At 40.3% G+C, this 20,077-nt stretch overlaps 1 protein-coding gene across 3 annotated transcripts in view; it reads right to left on the bottom strand.

Annotated features, from left to right (window-relative positions):
- The window catches only part of FER (FER tyrosine kinase), a 459,241-nt gene that overhangs the window by 438,449 nt on the left and 715 nt on the right, over positions 1 to 20,077 (bottom strand). Inside the window, exons 1-2 of one of the 3 annotated variants that reach the window (XM_075541366.1) lie at positions 19,824 to 19,889; positions 2,164 to 2,293 (exon numbers count right to left, since the gene is read on the bottom strand). The gene's annotated coding sequence lies outside the window, so the exon portion shown is untranslated. Of the gene's footprint in view, positions 1 to 2,163; positions 2,294 to 19,823; positions 19,891 to 20,077 lie in introns of those variants that run through there. The other 2 variants (XM_075541367.1, XM_075541368.1) reach the window with 2 other exon arrangements.

The following is a 20,077-nucleotide window of genomic DNA, read 5'->3' as shown; positions in this document are numbered from 1 at the left end:
AGGGAAATAGAAGGGTGGGGGGGAGGACGAAAATATCTAGGGAAATAGAAAGCCTCATCTTTCTCCCACAGAGTGGTTGGTAGTTTCAAACTACCAACCTTGCGGCTAGCAGTCCAAAATGTAACACACGACTCTACCCAAAGGACTATGAAGCGTGCTAACTAACCTCAGCCTCTAAGACCCTGAGTCCAGAAGAACTAGATGGTGCCTGGCTACGATGGCCAACTATTCTCAAAAGGAGCACAACAGAAAATTCTGGATAGGTTGAAAGAAAACTGCAGAACAAATCTGAAAGTCACAAAACACAAAGAAACAAGATTTACTGTTGGACAGAGACTGCTTGACTTAGGCACCCTTTAAAGACTTAAGCACTTTTTAGACCTTGAACTGAATTCACGTCATTGGCTCAACTTCGGGCCAAATAACACAGGCCTATAAAATAAACAATAATGCCAAGAAGGTATATACCTCTTAAACAATGAACTCTATGGGCTCAAAGGAACAACATTTGTTTAAGGATAAAGCTCAAAAGGCAATGAGGGATAGGTGTGCAGGACAAAGGGAAACAGTAAACAGGCGGCAAAGGGAAGAGTACAGCGGTTGCATTACGGAGATTGCATCAATGTCACTAAACAGAATGTGCACGAGTGGCAGAATGGGAAAACCAATCATTTAATAAAGTTTCACCCAAATCACAAGAAAAACTTTAAAAAATAATTATAAGTGAAGCAAGCCCAAATTAGGAACTTTACACTTTAAGGAACAAAGAAAAAAGCAGAGCAAGCCAGAAGGAAGAAAGAAAATCATCAAGATTAGACATAGAGAAACTAAATAAATAGAATACATGAAGCAAAGTTAGTTCTCTGAAAAAAGCAATAAAATTTCAAAGACTTTTAGACCAAAACAAAAGAAAATCTTCAAAATTACTAAAGTCAGAAAATGAATGTGATTACTACAACCACACACAAAAAAAATATTTTTAAGACAATTTTTGTAACTTTTTCCTCTTGTTCTCTCACTCAATCATAGAATTTAATTTGGTTTCTGTGTTCGTCAAATTCATCCTTCCTCTCTCAGGGTCTTTGCATTCCCTAATCTTTTTTTTTTTTTTTTTTTTCACCACTGATCTGTTTTTATTAAAACCAGCACGTGTTGTGTTCTCTACCATCCCTGAGCCTTCTTCGTGGCCTCTGGCCGCAACATTTCTTTCTTTCTTCTTTCTTTTTTTTTTTTTTTTTTTTTTTACTAGCAGTCTTATAATAGAGCCCTGAAGGTATGGTCAGGTAAGAGGTAGACTGCTGACCTCAAGGTTCAAAGCCCAAACCCAGCTGTTTTGCAGGAGAAAGTTAAAGCTATCTGCTCCCATAAAGATTTATGGTCCTGGAAAGCCTACATAAAATGGCTATGAATTAAAACTAACTCAAAAGCAGTGGTTCTTATTCCTTCTAATGTGCATGTTTCCTGAACCAAACATACACATCCCATACATACAACATACACTCTTTAAATGTTTAATGTAATAAATTTCATCTTTAACAATTCTTCAAAGGTTCCTTTTCTGACCACCCTACCTGACGTAGCCCCTACCACATCTCCAAATCACTTTTTTTTAAAGGGACCATATTTCACCAGTGTTTTATCAATTCACTTTTAACTCATCTTCTCCCCGAGAATATAAGCTATGAGCAAAGGACAGTCAGCTTATTCAGCATTGCTTCCCCAGGAGGCAACATAGTGTCTGATGGTAGTAAACCAAAGAATGAAATAGCAAATAAATAAAAATCAATAACTATATTCTGATATATATTTTATAAATTAAACAATGGGAAAGATAATTTACAGAAACCATTTAGTAATAGACAGCTGAAACTGGAGGGCTGTTGGGTACACAAATTGAGAGATACATAGAGTAGGATTTTGCTGATTATAAACCCTAGTTTTTATAAATTACATCAGAAATAAAGTAAGATTCACAAGGATTAAAAAAAAACAAACAAAAAAGAAAGAACCTAAGTATAAAATTATAGCAACTTCCATTGTAGGGAACCATCTAACATAAAGAACACTACAAAATCAAGATAAACAAAAACTGTTCCACAGTTTCAAAGACCAAATTTTAAAAATGTTTTTAGAAATTTACTAAGAAGAGTAACATTATCCTACCTTGCTACTATTCATTGCTGGTCATAATTTAGCTAAAGCAGCAGGTCCATGCTGAGGTATTACACGTTAGGGGTGAGGAAGACGAGAAACCCCGGAGTGAAGTCTCACCAGTCTAGCCAGAAAACATGAGCTGCAAGAAGAAATTCAATGTGTTAGACCTGTTCCCTACAGATAGAGGGAGAGATGTCTATGTGGAACGTAATAGGTTATGACTGGGAATTAACAGTGATAGTTTACCGCATTCACCAAATTAAAAATGAGAAGTCCAATACATAACTTCCTTATTTATCTATTGTTTCTCTCTCCCCTTTTGCTTCCCAACTTATCGCAATGTGTGAAGAATCTGACTTCCTCCTCAACTTGCCAGCTGAATTGTTGAAGACGTAATGTATGTTATTCTCTATTTTCACAGTAAAAATTCCCTTTCAAGTTTTAAGCACAACAGAAACAAGTGACTATAATCTTTGAAATATTATAGCCTAACCGAGTGACTACCTATCTGAGAGCAGCTGCTGGAAATGCTTGGGAAGGGCTGTGCATACGTACTGGGCGGACTTTCTTGGAACAGCATGGCATACACAGAGCAAGGCCTTGCATTGACTTTTCTCCCGTCTAAGATTTTCAACGGCTTCCTTCTTTCCACACATGCCAGTGTATACAGAAGCCCAGGTGGCATAGTGGTTAAGCTGTGATCTACAAGGTCAGCAGTTTGAAACTACGGACCGCTCAGCAGGAAAAGTCAGGGCTTTCTACTCCTATCAAGAAGACAGTCTCGGAAGCCTACCGGGACAGTTCTACACTGTCCTATAGGGTTGCTACGAATTGGCACTGATTTGAGAGCTGTGCATTCTGAGTTCACAGCCCTTCTCGGTTTCTCATTTTTTGCCTCATGCCCTTCCACTTCTAACTCTGATTTATCAGTTCTCTTTTCTCAAGCTCTTTTTATTGGCCAATTCTGTTTTCACTACTTCCTTGACTTCCACTTGATACAGATACAGATTTCATATCTGTTCCAATAAGATTATTCCCTGCTTTCTGGACAGGAAACTAACAAAATACAGTATGTTCTCCAAGCTACTTTGTTAAGCTTTTTACCCATTTCCAAAAGAGTTGCCCCCGATCCAGTTGTTTCCTTTTGCTTTTGCTTTGATTTGTTGGTTCTCTTTTAGATATGGAAACCCAGCAAATTCCCAGTGCTAAAATTCTTCTTCCGCGAAACATGATCGAGGAGAGTGATTTTTATCTTAACACTGCCAGTATCCTGTAAATAACATAGAACATTGCTGTTGCTATTAGTTACGCCTGAGTCAATTCTGACTCATAGCGACCCATGTGACCAGGGTAGAACCCATCCAAAGGATTTTCAAAGCTGAGGCCTTTTGGAAGCAGACTGCCAGGTCTACTACTAGGCTATGTTCCGAGGGACCCGCCTTTCTCTAGTAGCCAAGCACTTCACTGTTTATGCCACGTAAAAAATAAACTCATTAACATCAAGTCATTCTGGTTCATGAGAGACTATTGGAAGAGCACAGTTGTCCTGTGGGTTCCCGAGATTATATATCATTACAAGATAGAAAGCCTCATCCTTCTCCTGTGGAGCAGCTATGGGTTTCAAACTGCTCGCCTGGCGATTAGCAGCCCACACGAAGGCATAACTCACTATACAACCAGGGCTCCTCATGTGCCACATAGTCGTCACCAAATAATGATTACCAAATGAATGGAACTCCAATATGAGTTATAGCTTTCTATGATTTGTACATTCTGGTGTAAATCTGGTTTTTAACAAGAACTATTACAATAAATTATAATAAAACTCATGACTTAATATAATATTAAATATGAAAGTTTTAGACATGACTTCTCACTTCAACTCAAACTCTCCAGTTTAATTTGAAAGATAAAGTACAATAATTATATGTAAAGCCCAAATAGACAGTAGTGTTCATAAGGATTTTCAAGCAACAAAATACAGCATGTACCTAGAAGTGAATGTGTATATTTACATCTGATTATGCTCCCCAGGAAAGAACCAAAAATTACTGAATCACTCATTTAATTTGAAGTTTTTATATCAATCAGCAAAGGTCATTGAAGGTTATCACCTAGAACTCTATATTTGGGGATATGGCAATGGTCATTTTCAAAGACCTGGGGAGTCCTGATGGTGTGAGGGGTTATATCAGCCACTCCTCTGGAGAAAAATAAGACTTTCTACACTCATAAAGATTCACAGTCGCAGTTCTACCCTGTCCAATAAGGTAACTGAGTCAGAAGTAACTCAATGGCAATGAATGAGGTACAAGACAAGCAACTATTTAACAGGGACTTAACAGCCCCCACAGAGCAGCATCCAGTGCCTTTCTCAAGGAAGCTTTTCACAACACCCATGTGTTATTTCTGACTTTAATTCCAACTCAGTCTTTTCCCTAATTTGTTTTCTCTCAAAAACCAAAAAGTAACATTTTCCCATTGTAACATATTCCATGTAACAGAATCCATAAGTGACAAGGGGTTTGAAAAATCCACAGAAAAATTCCATTGTCTTTTAATTCAACTTTTTACAAACTTTTTGTAGTCCCCTCACATTAAAGTACAAACACAAGTTGGGAGAATTAAAGACTAAGGCACGATTGCCTATGCATTCATGACCATCCAACCAATGTGAGCTACATAGCAAATACCGTCTGTCCTTAGAGCCATGAGATGCAAGTTGAATAAGACACATTCTCTGCTCTCAAAGAATCTATAGTCTAAGGACTATGACAGACTGACAAATCAGTAGCTATGTAAAAAATATGTCGAGATGCGTATGGGATATTAGTAAAGCATACAGGATGCACCCTTGTGGGTTAGGCAGGAACTGATCAGGCTTCTCCTTCCCACTTTCACTCCTCCTACTTTTCAACGTAATATCCTTTTACTTAGAAATCTAATTTTGATCATCCAAACATCTAAAACTAAGAAACAGATTTTGATATCCATTTAAAACCATGTTTTCAAAGAAAAGTTCTTGTTCATGTCTTGTTAAGTGCAAAATAAATGAAGCAGATAAGTCTATACACAAGAAAATTCTTTCTCCTTCTACCCCAACCCACCCCCTGCCCAAGTGATAATGTGTTATGTGTGCACATTAGTAATAAAGCTTTGCTGTCCTTTATTCTCCCACTTTGAGTAGCAGTATTTCCACTTTGTTTTGTTGAACTTGTTGCTGCTGTGGTTACCTACCAGTTAGTCATTCCCACCCTCAAATTCCTGAAATAGGCATATGATTCAGCTCAGGGAAATCAGAATATTCCCTCCCCTATGTATCTCAAGAATGGGTCGGTGACCCAAAGGTGACCAGTACAACTCAACCCCAAAATTACTGCAGGAACGCTGACTAATGAGAAAGGAACGTTCTCTTTCAGCTGAGATTGCTAAACTGAAAGAAAATGGTAAATTCCTGTTTGACAATGAGCCAACCCAGTGAAAGGAAGAGTCAAGAGACGGAGAGAAAAAAGAAGAAAAAGAAAACATTTGCCCCTAACTCTCGTCACACCTGAGATTCAGGTGAATGGCTGCTTGGATTTGGAGTTACTGTTGAGAAACAATGATTTCTCATGTTTCTGCAGTCAGGGCCTGTCTGAGCAAAAGGCACATGGTATCTGCATAATAACCAGCCTTATAAGCTAGTGAGAGTGACTCTCTAAAGATAAACAGCTCCAATGAACTTTGAAGAAAACAAATATCAAACACACACACACCACGACCCCACCCCCCTTCATCCCAGCACTGGAGAAGGGTGCCCTGGTGGCACTGTGGTTACGTTTCCTGCAGTTAAGGGTCAGGTGAGTGACAAGAACCCACCAGCTGCTCCAAGGGAGAAAAGGCCTGGATGAGGGCAGCCTAGGAAACCATGTGCGGCAGGTCTACTGTGCCCCGTAGGGTTCTATGAGTCAGGGAATGTTGACAGCACACAAAACATGTTTTTCTCACAAGAGATAACTTTCCTCCTCTCTCAAGGAGATTTAATGAGTAATACCTCTTCATGTGGAAGGGAAGGCAGGTGGACAGCTGTGCCAGTGTTCTGAACATGGTTACCCACATGGCCACTGTGCAGTCAATTGGGTCTCAGAGCAACCCTGGAGGAATGCCTTCACAGAGTTCTAAAAGGCTGTAAATCCTTATGGAAGCAGATGGCCACATCTTTTTCCTGCAAAGCAGGTGGTGGTTTCAAACCGCAAACCCTTAGATTAACAGCCACGGACTTAACCGCTGTGCCACCAGGCTTCTTCTTAGACACACTTACTAAACAAAATCCCAAACCTGCTGCCACGGGGTCGGTTCTGACTCACAGTGACCCTAGATGAGTTTCCAAGGTCCCCAGAGGGCGCAGTGGATTACACATTGGGCTGCTAATCACTAAGCCAGCAGGTCAAATCTACCTACTGCTCCACAAGAGGAAAATGAAGCTCATCTGCTCCTGTAAAGATTTACAGCCTGGGAAACCCAAGGGAGGTGTTTCTCTTCTGTCCTCGGGGGTCGCTATGAGTCAGAAACAGCTCAAGGGTAGTGAGGGAGTCACAGCGTTTCTGAAGCTATAATCTTAACCAGAACAGATGGCCTGCTCGTGACCCACATGTAAAGAACCGCTCTTCTAGAAAGAACAAGCAAAAGATAAAATAAATGAATAAAATGTGTCATGTTAAATTATGATCAACAAAAAGCAAGCCCACTCCCACTGAGTCATTTCCAACTCCTAGAGACCAAATATTTTATATTCTTCCAAAGATTTACAAATTGTAGATTTACAGCTTCACCGGTCTCCTTTGGAACAGCTGGTGGGTTTGAGCCACCAACCTTGTAGTTCCTTGTAGTTAACAGCCCAATGCTGATGCAACAGCAGCACCAGGGTTCCTTTAAATAAAATTAATTAGATTAAAATGAGGAGGCAAGAAAAGTTAATAAGGATTATGAGGGAGGGTAGAGATTTCGAGTTTCTAGTAGTTGATCATAAAAGATTATACCAAACAAATACCGTAAGATAAAGACGGGTCACATGGATGCGTAGGGGAAGACTATTCCAGGCAGATGGATGGCAGGTGTGACGTCTCCATTTAAGGAAGAGCAAGGAGGCCGGTAATAGAGAGAGTGGTAGAGCAAACCGTAAAATCTGAGTTCAGACTTACTCGTGCGCAGAGCATGACAGAGCAAGAAACTGTCGCTCACTTTAAGGACTTGACCTTATTCACTAAGAGCTGCATGGGAAACACTGAATGACTCTGAGTACAAACTGTGATGTGAACGCTTCACAGTTTATGAAGAATGCCACAGGGCGCTACTGAAGAAGCAACAGTAATAGCAGAGGCTTGTCAAAACTCATCTAGAAGAGACAGAACGGTGCTGAAGCAGAGCGACTGACGTAGAAGTGATGAAAAGAGAACAAATTTCAGATATGGTTTGGAGTCAGTGGAATAATCTAAAGGACCGGGTGGGCAAAGTGAAAGAAAAGAATAATTAAGAGCAACTTTCAAAGTACTATGGCTGAGCAAATGCAAGAATGGAGTTATCATTAGCAGGGATGGGGAGGGAATGGGGGCTCCTGTTATTGGCAGCCAAAAGAAGCCTGAAAAATACACAGTCGTGAAGTCTGGAAATGAGAGTCAGCAATGGGAAATGGAGGGATCTGGACTCTCACTGTTCTAGTGAGAATTCAGTCTCCTAAATAAGAAAAAGAGCTGGTAAAATGCTGTCTTTCACGGATCAGATTGTGTATCTACATTTGATGGAACTATAGGGTACTACTTAGTTTTAAAATTAAAAAAAAAGTGGATGTTAGAACTTCTAACTGAAGTAAGGGCAGCCACTTCAGTCTAGAATATGGGAGAAGCCTGCAGCAAAGGCCAAGATGGTGACTGATATGGCATGGCAGTATGCCCCACGTGGATTTCAAAGGCTGTAACGCTTGATGGAAATAGAAAGGCTGATCTTTCTTCCAAAGAGTAACTGGTAGGTTCAAACTTCCAACCTTGTGGTTAGCAGCCCAGCATTTCACCACTATACCACTAGGGCTCCTTCAGGGATTCTTTGCGCTCCCCCATCTACCCCTCCCACAGGTTTCCAAGGCAGGAAATCTTTAAGGGAGCAGAAAGCCTCATCTTTATCCTACAGAACTGGGTTCAAAATGCTGACCTTAGAGTTAGCAACCCAATGTGGACCAATGCTCTTTTGGGGTTTGCTAAAACACAAACTCCCAACAAACAAGGCTTGTTATTCATGAGTCCCAGAAGGGGTTCCAAGGGACAAGACTCCTCACGAACAAAAAGTAGGCTTCCAACGTAATATACTCCCCAGTAAGGGAACCTCCACAATACCATGAAAAAAAAGAACAAAAGAAATCCTCCCAGGTGACAAAACCAAAAGCAGCCATATTGGCTAACCACCTTCCTGACCGTGCAAGAAGCCTGTGACATTCCTGCCCCGTGAGGTCTACCAATGTGTGCTGTGGAGTAAACACTTCTGTGGGTTCTTTCTCTTTTCCAATGGAGAGGTTTTGTTGCCACTTTCCTTCCAACTTGGACGACTGTTTTTGTTTTTGTTTTGAATTATATTTATCAGTTAATCACAAGTTGCTAAACATTAATGAGCTTTATTTACACAATTGTGAGGATTTATCCAGAGATACTAAAGTCAGACGCAGTAACTAAATCAGTCCTGGGGTTGTCTTCATTTGGTAGTGGGTGACGGGGGATGTATGCATTAGAAAATGTAAGTGAAATATCTGCATTAGATTAGGTAAAGGCCTTTTTCTTAAGGGTGTATACATATATATGTATATATATGCATCTATACGCACTGGGAAGAATATACTTACTACAGCTTGTCCAGCATCCACTCCCCTTTATTTCTTTTCAGTTTGTGGGGGGGTAGGGGGGTGCTTTGTGTTTTTGCATTTCTTTCAGTGAAACATCACACCATGACTTTCAGTTCATGCTGCTCACAGGTGACTAAAACATTGCCTATTCCCTTTTCTAGTAGCAAGCCGGTCTCATTTTCCAGGGAGGATCAAAGACATGATCAAATCAATTGAATGCGACATAATCTAGGATTTTTCCAAGAACTTTGGTTATGAAACCTCTTTTTAAATGGAAGTTGCAAAACCTAGAAAATGTAATCCTCGAGCCTCTGGAAGACGCTGGGTGGAGAAAGCCTTCCTGAGAATAAAAGCAAGCAGCCATCATACCGTGTGTGTGTGTGTGTGTGTGTGTGTGTGTGTGTGTGTGTGTGTGTGAAAAAGTACCACAACTAGGGTTTCAGTTCAGAAGAACACAGTCACTCTGCAAAGTCTAGTGAGACTATTTAGACAAGTTCTCTCATCTAAAGATTACTCTTTAAGAACACAAGTTTTCTCATCAGAAGAGTGGTCCAATTCTCTTAGTCTTTAGGGTACCTTCAAAAATAAAGTTAAATCTAAATAGTGGCTACTAAGGGGAAGTACTGGGTCAGTTAAATTCAAGGCAGAGAGGGCAGCTCAGATTATAGCGATGGTTTTCAGGATTCCCAAGGAGGTGCCTTGGTAGATTTTCTCAAAAGACACAGCATAATCCCAGGAGCTTAAGAAATTTTCAGAAAATGGAAAACTGCCCTAGTGAGAAAAAGACCTGTTCACGTTGCACATGAAATGTCTTCCCATCACAACAACGCACCTGCTTATCCATGGAGGACAGCAGTGCTGTCCTTTAAGAATTTCATTGGGAAAGCTTCCTCGACCCACTGTGCAGTTCCTAATTTTGCCCCTTTGGACTTCTTTGGGTCCCAAAACTCAGAAGACATTTATAAGGAACATGATTCGAGTGTCTCCAGGGTGTCCAAATTGCCATTTGGACGTGGTGTACAGAGAGGAGTGCAGAACTCTTCAGAGGAGTAGGGATGTGAAAACATCACCTTCAGAAATGTACAGATCTAGATGGAAGTATGCTGAGAAGCAATAGCTTCACATTTTACTTTGCTTAACACAAGTTTCTGAAACAATATTTTATAAGATATAAGATTTATTTATGAGATATATTTCAAAAATTCATGGAAAAAATCCATTACCTTTGAATTATATTTTCCCATGAATTTTTGGAAGCACATTGTTTTTATATACATGCGTTTGTATGTGAATATAAATATATATGCATACATATACACACACATATATAAAAGACAGTAAGAGAAACTATTCTCTTGCTTTATAAAAAATTACTATTGTATATAAATCTCAACATATTTATACTTTGTCTACCACACAGCAAACAAAACAATGACCCATTACCTTCTAGTCAATTTAGACTCTAAAAATTCTTTATCCCTATAATGTCAAGTGTGATGTTTTTATAACATTTAATTAAATGTACATATTAATATATATATTGATAACAATGAAAGAACAAAAATTTTTTTCCTGAAATTAAAAATTCAAGTGTTAGAGGGTTAAAAGTGATTGGTATAGTGATGTAGCAGGGTACTTGTCATTAATAATTATGAGACAACCGCATTGTTCAGTTTCTCTTATTTTAACTACCACTGCCTATTTATTCCGTGCATAAAAAGGAAAGCAGCCTAAGAAAGTGATAATGTTGTTGTTAGGTGGGATCCAGTTGGTTGAGAATCACAACCACCCTACATAACAGAATGCAACACCATCCTCACAATTGTTGCTATTTTATTGTTGTTGTGATATTCAAGTCAAATGACTGCAACCATGGTTGTCCAGTCATATCATTGAAGCTCTTTCTCTTTGTTGCCCCTGTACTTTACCACACACGACAGCCTCTCCTGACAGCAGGCCAAAGTGCATGAGACAGTCTCACTGTCCTCAGTTCTAAGGCGCAGTCTATCACTTCTGCTGAAGCAGGTTTGTTTGTTCTGTCTAGCAGTTCATGACATTTTCAATATGAATTGCCAACCAAAATTCAAAGGCATCAATTCTTCTTCAGGCCTTTTTTCCATTGTCCAGCTTTCACAGAATAAGAAACTCACTACCATTGAGTCAGAATCCAACTCATAGCCACCCTGTAAAACAGGGTGGAACTGACGCTGGGCGTTTGCGAGACTAACTCTTTACAGAAGTAGAAAGGCCCATGGTTCTCTCCAAGTTGCAGGTGATATTTCAAACTGCTGGCCTGTAGTTAACAGTCCAATTTGTAACCACTATGCCAGCCGGGCTCTTCTTACAGGGGGACTTTAAACACCATGATGTGCGTCCGTACAACATAGTCTTCAAAGAGACATCTTTGCTTTTCAACACTTTAAAAAGATCTTTTGTAGCAAATTCACCCAGTGTAATGGATCATTTGAGATGCTAATTATGGTAGCTAGTCACACTGTACACCGTTTGGAATAAATTCAGAGTCACGTAAAATGTAATGGCAACTAGATCTGGACTATTACTAAATCCACTAACATCACAGATGGAAACAAACAAAAACATGGTGATTGAAAATATTTCCTTTGCTTCTAGCAGAGCAAAAAAATAAAAAAGCTTTTTTTAACCTATTTTATTGGGAGATAATACAGGTATCATATTGTTCCATAGTTCAATCACATCAAGCAGTATTTTACAATTGCTACCAAAACATTTTCAGGATATTTTGAGAGTTGAAATGATGGTTAGCCTGTGTAAGAACATACACAAACTCAAGGGCACCGCAAGAGCATTTTTATGGGAAAGTGCTAACGCAGTTACTGAGCCATCTGTTACCAAAACTGAGTATTGTAAGACGAGTGAAATGTAATTTTTAGCATACTATGAAATTAACAGTAGAGCCCCACCAACTGACAGGAGAAGCTTGGGGAATGTCTCCCATGCTGAAGACGAGGAGAAAGAAGAAAGAACATAGCCTACCGATGTGTTCAGTTCCTAGAGCTGTGGGGTAGGGAGGACATTGCCAAAGAAAAGCAACAAACATCAGATACCACAGAGACCAAAGACTCACTCAACTTTGTGACAGTACAACAGTTTTGTGTTTAAGCCAAGAAAAGTCCCTTTGTTCTGCGCACCCCAAGAGACACACGTGCCAAGAATCAGAATCTTTGCCTGAGTAATAGGCTTTAAAGCAATCGTCCAGCTTTTGCTTTAGAAACAAATTTTTTCTTAACAACTTCAATGACTGAGTCCTATTTACAAAATCAATAAAGGTCTGAGGACTCACTTGCATTCTTCTGTTAAAATTACTGTATTTCATGGAAGGAGCCCTAGTGGTGTAGTGGTCATGCATTGGGCTACTATCTAAACCAGTGGTTCTCAACCTTCCTAAGGCCGCAACCCTTTAATGTAGCTCCTCATGTTGTGGTGACCCCCAACCATAAAATGATTTTCGTTGCTACTTCATCACTGTAATTTTGCTACTGTTATGAACCAGGCGACCCCTGTGAAAGGGTCATTCGACCCCCAAAGGGTTCACAACCCACAAGTTGAGAAATGCTGACCGAACCAGTCAGTAGTTCCAAACCCCAGCCACTCGCAGGAGAAAGACAAGGCTTTCTACTCTAGTAAAGAGTTACAGATAACAGTCTTAGAAACCTTGTCCTGTAGGGTCAAGGAACTGACACAGTGGCAGTGAGTTTCATTTTGAGTTTGCTATTTTATGGAGGAAGTTACATCCTAGATTCCCAAAAACTAAACCCTTTGTCATCGAGTCAAATTCTGACTCATAGCAAACCTATGTAGGGGTTCCAAGGCTGTATATCTTCACTGAAGCAAGACAGTCTCATCTTTTCTCCCACTCAGCACTGGTGGGCTTGAACTGCTGACTTTGGGGTTGGCAGTCCAACGCTTAGCCAACAGGGCTACCAGAGCTCCTCCTAGGTTTCCAGAAATAATCACTTGTGAATAACAGACTACTAAACTTAGTTTTTCTAAGTCTTTACTTCTTATTCTAAATTATGTTACTTACCTATAAAATAAGTAATTTAAAAGCAATCTAATTCATACAGATGAAATTTTAAAGATATCTTTCTGACTGAGCCAATATTTAAAAAGACCTTTTTAAACACTAAACAAATCTAGTAAATAAAAATTCATCCCGAAATGCTAAAATCTGATATCAAATGGACAGTTATAATTAATGGAGCATCCAGAGCTTCCCTTTCTGACACTGTTAGTTCAGCTATGGGAATAGCTCTTCCGCAAGTAACATATTTTCTACTAGAACATTGAGTTCAATCTTTCTACCCAAAAATGGTGCTATTTATTCACAAGAAAGGCAAAATGGTGCAGTTATTGAAACCCGTTTAAGTGCTCACAAATAATTACTCTTTAAAATGTAAAACTCAAAAAAGAGGACCTGATGCAAGGGGCTTAAGTGGAGAGCAAATGCCTTGAGAATGATTGGGGCAGGGAATGTATGGATGTGCTTTATACAATTGATGTATGTATATGTATGGATTGTGGTAAGAGTTGTATGAGTCCCTAATAAAATGTAAAAGAAGAAAAGAGAAAAAAATGATTAGGGCAAAGACTGTACAGATGTGCTTTATACAATTGATGTATATATATGTATGAACTGTGAAAAGAATTGTATGAGCCCCAATAAATTGTTAAAAAATAATAATAATAAAAAATAATAATAATAAAATGTAAAACTCTCCACTATCGATCACATAAAATTATCATAGTAACCTTTTCTTCTGTGGCATTACAAGACTGACAAAAAGTAAAGAGTTACTCATCTCAGGAAAATGTGGTTATCACTTAAGTCTCCAATGTAGTGCTTTAAGGTGTTTCTTAAGTATTTATAGTAAAAATAATTCTTAAGTATATTTAATTAATTTTCTTAATAATGAGGAGATTCATGATCATCCTTATAAAGAAGTCATCCTCAGTCACTTGCATTATAAGCATTCTTGAGATGGGAGTTATGGAGTATGTAATATGGAATTACAGCAAGAATATGAAACTGCACATTGAAATATATAACACATGAGCATCTTGTACTCAGATGGGGGAAGATACTGAGGATCGCTGACTCAGGTCACAAACTCTTTGTTTTACTGTTGAAGATGACAAGGAAGGCTACTGAATTCAACCCATTTTATTTGGTTCTGAGCCCCAGTGGCATAGCAGTTATGCACTGGACTATGCTCCTCAACGTAAGCAATTCAAAACCACCAGCTACTCTGAGAGCTGAGACTTCCTACCACCCTAAGGAATCTGTCACGGAAACACACAGGGACAGCTCTACCCTGTCCCATAGGGGCACTAGGAGTCACCATCCACTGGACAGCAGCAAGCGTAGTTTATTTTTGATTTTTACTCGGTTCAGGACCCCTGGTGGCATCGTGGGTTATGCACTGGATTACTAACCAAAAGCAGTTTGAAACCACCAGCCTCTCATCAGGAGAAAATCGAGGCCTTCTACTCCCTTACCGGGTTACAGTCTTTCTCCTGGGTCTAGAGGATCACTCAGCATTGGAATTCACTGGATGGCAGTGAAACTTGAGGCTCCACTCCACACAATAACTATAGGCTGGCCTGTGTACTGAAACCATGTTCTTTAAAAACCAGAACCTTCACTTATAGAGTACAAATTCTGAAATAGGGATCTTTATAAGATCCCACACCTTAAAAATACATAGGAATGAGGCAGAAAAACATACAAATAGTTTTATGTATTAGAGTGTTAGTGTTACACAGTTTAAATAAATGTGGTTCAAGTTTACTAAATTACATTTAATAAAGTAATATGTGGCTTTTCTACACCTCTGAGGCTCAATCACAGGAACAAGTGTGACGCTGGCATAGGACGGGGCAGTGTGTCCCTCTGTTGCTCACAGGGTCGCTGTGGATCACACTGCCTCCTGCGGGACACCGGCTGAAGGCATCTAACAACAAATATTTGGGGTTTAAATGAAAGGAATTTGGGCACTGCATTGTAACAGATAGTAATCTAAGGTTAATGGGAAAGAGTTCAGGAATCCAGGCAAACTGGAAATAGTTGGGGGTTAAAAACAAAACAATTTAAAGTAAATTTCTTATGATCCCCACTGAAAAGAGACTACAAAGTAACCAGTATGAGATATTTCTAGTTATTTATATAAATATAAATATCATTCAATCTAAGTTAACTTTGTGTACATTATTTTAACGGCCTCAATCTAAATGTAGTGGCACCTCAGAAAACAATCCTGGCAATCCGCTTCCCAAAGGCCAGAACTTTGAAACCCTGTAGAGTAGTCCTACTCTGTGTACTTGGGGAAGCGATGCGTGAAAATCCACTTAATGGCAACTAACAATAACATTAATGAAGCACACACATTGAGAGAAAATTAAAATTGCCACGTAAGGACCTAAAAATGGCAGTTGAGCCCTTCCTAAATTCAGGCACAATGCTAGCACTTTACCTAGAATGTGCCATTCAGGCTTGCTAACAAACTTCTGGGGAATAGAGTCCTAGTAGCATAGTGGGTTACTCATTGGGCTGCTAATTGCAAGGTCAGCAGTTCCAAACCACCAGTCACTTTACAGGAAATGAGGCTTTTTATTTTCATAAAGAGTTAGTCTCGGAAACCTACAGGGGGAAGTTCTAACCTGTCCTATATGATCACTATGAATCAGAACCGACTTGGTGGCAGAGTTTAGTTTTGTTTGGTCTTGTACAAGAGGAAACAGTGGTTTAAAAAGATTTAAGTAATTTGCCTAAAATCCCACAGAAGAGGAACTAAAAGTGAAATACAGACTGTCTAGCTCCAAAATAAATAGATCTTCTTTTTACTACCTGAAAAGAAATACCTAGACAAAAATGTGCAGTGTTTTAATTACTAATAAAGGAGGAAACAATAGCAAGTCCTGATAAGACTGAAAATTACCCATCGTTTAACAACAGTATGAGAATATTTAATAATAAATCATATATAAAATTTAAATAACGGAATATGTACTAACTCAGGAATAGAGAAATTGTACTTTCTAGAAAAGTATTAAGTAAATTTCATCTCACCTAAATAGTTTTAATTCCCAAGGAAAAACCTGAGAAACCCTTTATTTTGTCAGCCACATTAGTTTTATAAGGGTAACTAGGATTATATTTGCACTTACTGGGTAGCTGCCTAGATCTGCCTTGGTTCTGCTCTACCTCGTCCTGTAGTCCCTTCAAACCTCGCACCTTTGATCGTCTCTTCTAATTTAGAGTAACTGAGTCTCAAATACAAAACTTTCTGGTTTAAATCCATGCACAGATCCCCAAAAATGATACTGATTAAAATGGAAAAAAAATAGAAAGTTATAGAAGAACCTGAAGTTTCAGCTATTTCACATTAACTCTGTTAGAATGACGACAGGAGCTTTGGTGGTGTACTGGTTATGCACTGAGCTGTGATTACAGGGGTCAGCAGTTTGAAATTACCAGCTGCTCAGCAGGAAAGACTGGGCTTTCTAATTCCAGTAAACAATTACAGTCTTGGAAAAACTCACAGGGCAGTTCTACCCTGTCCTATAGGATCACTATGAATCAGTATTGACTCAATGGCAATTTTAAAATGAAAAGTGATTTTTTTTCCATATAATTTTCTGAATTAATTAAAACTCATGTAACTTTCATAAACAACATAATAAGAAGAAGGAGGTCAGAAGGAGAGAGGGGGAAAGGGAGGAAAAGGGCAAAGCTAGAGCTTTGATTTAACTTGAGTCCTCAAACTTGTAGAACTACCACTAAAGTTCTAAAATTAAGACGTGTTTTCAAAAACCAAACCAAGCTCACTGCCATCGAGTCGATGCTGACTATAGGACAGAGGAGAAACTGCCCCAGTGGGTTTCAGAGACTATAACTCGTAACAAAAACCTTGGTGGTGTCCAGCGAAGCAGCTGGTGGTTTCGAACTGCTGACCCTGTGTATCACACAATCAAATGCACAACCCCGCTGCCACCAGGACTCCTACTGTTCTCTTTAAACTCTCAATGGCATGAAAGGTTAACTATACAAGCATGCTAAAGACAAATGAGAGATTTTTAAAATTACAATAAAGCAATCTAGAGATCTATCCATTCTATAATATAGTTCATACTTTTATTATCTAAGAAATTAGTTACATAAATGAGAAAGTATGAAAAACAGATTTAGGATATAAGAAAACTGAAAAGCACGCTTCAAACAATTACAGTGCAAGGGTTTCCCAAAATGGGGAATTACAAATATACACACTTGTGAATTCATACCCATTTAAACTTATTCCTTTATTATAAAGTTCTGGATTAAAGCATTCCTTTATCAAAACCATAAGACAAAATGCCCAATACAATTTTCAGTCCTATCGATTTACTTGTCACTCTAGGTAAATTAGTTCAGTCTGCACAAAATATTCTGCAAGAAAAGGCCACATTTATAAGCAAGCTTTTGTCCATCACAGCAATATATTCTTATATATAAAAATAGATTGATCCAATTTATTGTGACCATCATATTGAATAATTGTTAGCTCCATGCAGCTCTCTGAAAAGAATGTGCACTCAAAAAAATCAAATACAAAACTATAGACTATTAATACATATGTCTAATCTTAAAACTTTCATTTATATAGCAAGTTCACTAATTTCCTTTTTGCTGATCATCAAAATGCAATGTATTATATAAGCTTTGATTTACCAAGGATGACTTCCTTCTCCCTCACCAGCCTGCTTCATAATAAAAAACTTCATGAAACGAAATTACTATTATTTATACAAACACTATTTCCACCTATGCACAGAAATAAAGTACCTTACAGTATTTCAATATGAAATATTTTTATGCTGGTTTTCAAACTTCGTAATTTCGCATCTCTCTTTTTACTGTTTACCTTTGTAACCACTCTCACAAAAAGATCTTTGTTGTCCAATTGGTGTATATTCACTATATAATTCAACTTGTCTGTATATTTCAAATGTTTCATTATAAAATAATGAAAGAGGAAACAAGCAAACTTGCAATGTTCTCAGGCCAGTTAGCTACATAACAGCTGAAGATGAAATGAAAGTGATTCCTCTAACAACAGCCTAATTTACTTCTTCTACACTACTGAAATCATCCTTCAAGACAGTGCAGAAGCTGCACTAACTAGATACTACGTAATGTTGGATGGTATTCAGTTAATGTTGTTAACTACTAGGCGGAAGAGAAACAACTCCCCCAAAAGTCTTTCCTATAAAACAGTAAGTTCAAAGTATGCCTACATGCTCTCTTTAATATACTCCCAATACATCTGTAAGGATATTTCCTTCGGCTCGGCTCGCAGTATTAGCAGAAATGATGCCCTAAGTTACGAAAGATGCACTCACCCTTCCTTTGCTATCTTCACATTGGTAACGGTGACTCTTATGGATCCCTCTCTAAAGTCTGCATAGGTTTACAGTGCCCACAGCACTAGTGAAGTTACTGAATTTTGCAATACCTTTCCCCGTCTAATCCTGTTCCCAGTGCACAGGCTGAAAAGTATGTTCTAGTCTTTAACCACTAAAACTGTCTTGGTTTATCTTCTGATTTTATCGCTACAGTTTTATAAATAGGGAAGCTGTTTGGAAAAAAAGGATCTTAATTTGGAGAAAAACAGTACTTCAGCACTTTCAGTGAAGTTTTATGGCAAAATGATGGTAAGATTGCTGTAGGCATCTTCTTCTGAATAAAACAGCTTAAAAGTTCATTATTTTTAACCATAAGGCATAAAACACGGAAATAAAGTTATCGGCTTCAACAAATAAACGATCGATTTTGTAAGCACACAACACTAGATAGGAAATTCACAAATGGACAAAGTTAAAAATAAAGCAACCATTTCATAGGAAACCTTCCATTGGTCGATAAGGTACACTGGCCCGACCAACAGCAGCCTGGCTGGTGTTTTAGAAAGCTGATCTAAGGAAGACTGAGCCTGAAGCCGACGCAAAGCCTCCATACACCTCCCCAAACCTAAGTGGCCACGAAGGAGGGGAGCAGATGCTGCCTCTCCACCTCTGACCTCCGCTGTGGTAGCTTCGAACCAAGAGCCAGTCTCTGGTCTGGACCTGAGGAGCCACACTGAGGGCCGGGATGGGAGAGATGATGCAAAGTGGGAGCCAAAGCAGGGAAGATGGCACTAGGGCGGTGCACTGGCGTGTACTCAGCAGGGGTCCTGGGCGATGAAAGGGCCCCGGAGGTGGGAAAGGATTAGGGGAACACCTCTGGTTCAGGGGGTGGCCACTCCAACGGGAAGGCGGGGCCGAGGAAAGCGGCACGCGGAGTAAAACAGCGCGGGCACGACGGGCTGCTGCCAAAGCGCCTACACTGTCCCAGGTCCCGCAGCACCCGGATCCCGCGACGGGGCGGGGCCCACTCGACCCGCCAGCGCCCGCACCCGCCCCCTCAGCCTCCAGGTCCCGGGCTGGTGGGAGGGGCGGGCCTCGCAGGGCCGGCCGTGCAGCGCGGTCCAAGCCCCAACCAGGAATGTTCCGCCGCGGGCAGGAAGATGGGCGGGCGACCCCGCAGCCTGGGGCGGGGTGGGGGGGGTGGCCGAGGGCACAGGAAGAGTACTCCGCGCAGTCGTAGGCGCCAGGGCCGAATCCGGGGCGCCCCCCTGCGGGCGGGGGCTAGTACCCCCGAGATCGACGGCCCTTCGTTCCCATCCCCCCTCCCCCGGCGTTGCCCCGGGCAACAGCGCCCGCCGCGGGCGGCGCGAAATGCACCTACCTAGAACCTGACAAGCCGGAGCCCCTCAGACACGGGAGCCAGTCACCACCCCGCGTCACGGGGACCTCCACAGCCAATGAGCGCAGCTGTCACGAGCCTTTGTGGCCAATCCCACTGCACTCCGGTCTCCGGGCACCCGAGAGGCCGCGGCCAATGGATGCAGGCGGAAGGCGGGCTCTGACGCCGGACCCCTCACCCCCCTCCCACCACCTCCCAGGAGGCGGGGCGCGGCCATTGGCCCGGACCCCCGAGGG

The sequence above is a fragment of the Tenrec ecaudatus genome, chromosome 2, assembly GCF_050624435.1.
Source record: "Tenrec ecaudatus isolate mTenEca1 chromosome 2, mTenEca1.hap1, whole genome shotgun sequence".
Taxonomy (NCBI): domain Eukaryota; kingdom Metazoa; phylum Chordata; class Mammalia; order Afrosoricida; family Tenrecidae; genus Tenrec; species Tenrec ecaudatus.
This window is presented reverse-complemented; position numbering and strand designations above follow the sequence as displayed.